Genomic DNA, 4,187 nt, shown 5'->3' with positions numbered 1-4,187 from the left:
AAACGATCTGCATATGAGAGACTAGTGGTTTGGGATCCTGAACCCTTAGTATTGGTCTCTTGATCAAAACAGGGGAGGGGGACAGTCCATTCTAACTTCCTGTGACACTTGTCTAATCCTCTTTCCCCAATAAGACCGGGCTTTTCAAAGGGCAGGCCACATCCCAGTGTGCTGGGCCATGCCCTGCTTCTTAAAAAGAGTATCAGAATTGAAAATAGCCGTGCAGCCTACGTGGTAAGGATGAATGCTGCTTTGTGAGGCTGTTGTTTTAGATACGTATAAACCTTGGGTGAGCGCCTGTGTGTACCTGGGTAGCAATGGGAAATGTATTTCTTACTAGAAATCCCAGTGAAAAGAGTGAGAGCAACACGAGGACATGGTCCGTGTCAGTTTCGCTCACCTCTGCAGCTGAGCCCTGTCTCAGTAGCTGCCATGGGGCAGTAACTCCGTAACTGTGCGTGGAGTGCCTGCGGGGTGGGCAGGAAGGAGGCCGTGCCCACTGTGAGTCTGTGAAGGGGTCAGGCCTTCTCTCTCACAAGCTCCAGGGCACGACTGCCACAGTCTGGGCCAGCATAGTGGTGTCCCCATGGCCAAGGGTTGGAGTCTGGGGTCTTGGGCTCCTTATGTGGTGTCGTCCACAGCTGCCTGAGATGGGCCTTCGCCTGGCCTGGGCTGCAGCGGGCTCCTCTAGAGGGGGTCACGAACGGAGCCTTGCGTTCCCTGTAATGCCACAGCTGTCACCGGCCGCTCTGGGGTGAGGCTGGGATCCAGGTGGCAGGCGGCTCTATGAGGGATGGACGTCGGCTCCTGTGTCAGCAGGAAGGCATGCAACCCAGGGAGCTCAGTCCTTGACAGGGAGAGAGATGGTCCCGGACAGACGTCAGCTGTCACCCTGGGGCCACAGCATTAGCCGCTCCCCTGCCTTGTGCCAGCAGCTCCTGCGGCCAGCCCTGACAGCCACGAGACTCGAGACTCAGAGTGAGCCTGGGAGGGGCAGGAGGACAGAGCACAGGCACTCCTACAGGCAGACATGGGACAGCCAGCAACAGGGACCAAGTAGCCACCGCAGGCCACCACGAACGGGCTCAGGAGTCCAGGCCTGGTGTCTGATACCCCCGGCTCCTTCTTGGAGCCATCTGTGCTGGCACAGCGTGTCTGCCCCTCAAGGGCTCTGAGCCCACTGCATTGTGCAGATGGCCCTTGAATCTCAGAGCTGGGCAAGGCCGGGCCAGCCAGTCCGTTGACACCACTTTCTCCGGCCCCCACTCCAGTGCCTGGCACAGATCAGCAGCCGGAAATGTTTGCAGAAGGGATAACCTAGTCAAGTTTACTGTGCACCGAATTCACCTGGCTCCACTCCTCCATATGAATCTGTCTTCTGCTGTCCCCATCCTTTTTTTCACTCTGTCCCACCTTCCACTCTTCTTCCTTCTAGAAAGAGGTCAGACGCAGGGTCATTTGAGAGCCTCGCCTACATGGAGACACATGCAGATTCACACGCGTGCACTCTCAAGGCACAGTAATCGGGGTCCGTGTCGGGGAGAGAGCAGGGCGTGACCACAGGGATGAAATCCCAGCAATGAACCCCAGGCTCCCTGTTCCAATCCCTCCTGGAACAGGGGCCCCAGGACATTCCCAAGGACAGAGGCAGGCAGGCCAGAGGGGACTTCATTCAGAAATGACACTCAAAGGCTGACAGCTGCCAAACTCTGTGTGGGGGGATCCCTGTCAGAGGGACCCTGGGAACCCTTCTGGGGACTCCACTCCCCTGTGGGTGTCCCGAGTCAGCCTGAATGGCAGAGGTGGGGACCAGGCCAGCCTGAGCCCAGCACGTGTAATGACCACCCCGACAAGCACTTCCTCCCATGCCAGCTCATGGGGCTGGCATCCTCGGGCAGCTGCCAGGCACCTGCTGCCGGAGAGAAAAGCCCCATCATCCCAGCCATTGTGGAGAGACGGGCCAGCTCGGATTCCAGAAAGGCGTGCGGTTCGAAGCATATTCCCCGTTCCCGGATGTGGGCTGACGGGCAGGCGGTATGTCCTGTCTCCCGCCCCGCTCCATGCCCGGCCTCTGTGATCAGAGCCTTGGGGAGCGGGTGCTGGCATTTTAGCTGCAACCAGCCAGGGGACCTGAGTTGCCTCCAGTGTTTGTCCTTGGAGCCATGTCTCCTGAGGGACCATCCGATTCCTCCCTGTCCTCTGTCACTCACCTCCTGTCAGGCTGCACCCCCTCTTTCTGGAAAGTCAAGAATCAGGCTGCTTCTATGTGCAAGGCTATGGGAGGAGCCGCAAGGACGGTGGAGGGTGGGGAGGTTTGACCAAGAAGAGAGGCTGGCTTAAGAGAGATAATTGGGCCTCCTGTATCCTGTGTCAATCCATCACATTTATAGTCTTCTCTCCAGACAGGAGACAATGAGGAAATGACAAAAGCCAATAAGGCCAATAAATAAAGGGTAATGGAATAACCAGTATGTGCAGCCTGTCCCCTGAGCCCCAGAGCCAGGAGCAGGGCTGAGTCCCTCCTTTCTGTCTCTGTCTTGACTTTGGCCGCAGGACCCTGGGGACAGTTAAAACTGGTCAACGGCCCCCTCAGGGGGCCTGGCTGGATTTCCAGCTGCTCAAGCCAAAAATCTTGGCGTCATCCCTGCCTCCTTTCTCTCTCACACACCTCACATCTAATCCAGCAGGAACTCCTGTTGGCTCTGCTTTTGAAATATATCTCAAATCCAACCACTTCTCAACACCTCTGCAGCCTCCATGCTGGTCTGGACCACCATCATCTCTTGCCTGGATTCTTGCAAAGGCCTCCTAACTGGTTGTGCCCCAGACTTTTCTCAACACAACAGCCAGTGGGTCTGTTGAAAGGCAAGGCAGATCACGTCACTGCTCTGCTCAGAACCGCACAGTGATTTCTGCTGCACTTGGAGAACAGCCGGGGCCCCATGACCTGCCCCAGCCCCCGGTGCCTGCCTGGGCCCCTCTATAGCCCTCACTCCACCTCAGCCTCTCCCGGCTCCTCACTGGTCCCTGCCCAGCTAAGCATGCCTTGGACTTCAGCACAGGCCGTTGCCTTTGCCTGCCACACTCTTCCCTCAGAGACCATCCTATTTTCTGCCCTCTCCAGCCCACTGTTTCTATACTTAAAGCAGATTCAATGAAGTATAATTTACATACAATACAATTCACCCTTTTAAATGCATAGTTTGGTGAGTTTTGACAAATGTATAAGCAGTTTAGCCACCACCAAAATCAAGATATCAAACATGGCCATCACGCCAAGAAGTTCCCTCATGTTGCTTCACAGGCAGCCTCTTCCCCAACCCCAGCCCCTGGCAACCACTGAGCTGTTTTCTGCTCCTACAGATTTGCTTTTTCTGAGAGTTCCCATAAATGAAGTAATACGCATGCAGCCTTTTGTGTCTGGGTGTTGTCACTCAGCATAATGCATTTGAGACTCATCCCCGTTGCCACATGTGTTGGTTTGTTCCTTTTCATTGCTGCGTGATATTCCATTACACGGAAGTACCCAGTTCATTTTCCATTCAATGGTTGATGGACATTTGGGTTGTTTACAATTCTTTGCTCTCGCGAACGATGCTGCTATGAACATTTGTGTTCAGGACATACGTTTCTAACTCTTGGGTAAATACTTAAGAATTGAATTTCAGGGTCATACGATTAGTGTATGTTTACCTCTCTATGAGGATGTCAAATGTTTTCCAAAATGATAGTTCATTTTTTATTCTCACCAGTGATGAAAGTTCCAGTTGCTCCATATCCATGCCAACATTTAGGGTTGTCAGTCTTTTTAATTTTTTTCTTTAACTTTAGCTATATGAGTAGGTATATCCCATAGTTTTAATTTGCATTTCCCTGATGACTAAGGATTTTGAGAATCTTTTCATGTGCTTATTGGTCATTCTTATATCTTCTTTACTGAAATGTCTGCCATTGTTTTTAAGGAGCTCCAAACAAACTCTTTTATATACTGACATCATCATTGGAAGGAATCAAGATGCCCTGTGCAGTGTGACCACATGGTCTGAAAAAGCTGACCTCACTGTACTGGTCTCCTTTTTCTCATCTGTAAAATGGGCATAACAATACTTACCTGCCAGGGTAGTGTGAGGATTGCGTAAGGTAAGACAAGTAGAGAATTTACCATAACCCCTGGTAAGCACTTAACA

This window comes from Pteropus vampyrus, unplaced genomic scaffold, assembly GCF_000151845.1.
Source record: "Pteropus vampyrus isolate Shadow unplaced genomic scaffold, Pvam_2.0 Scaffold1, whole genome shotgun sequence".
NCBI classification, from domain to species: domain Eukaryota; kingdom Metazoa; phylum Chordata; class Mammalia; order Chiroptera; family Pteropodidae; genus Pteropus; species Pteropus vampyrus.
Note: the sequence above shows the minus strand (reverse complement) of the source record.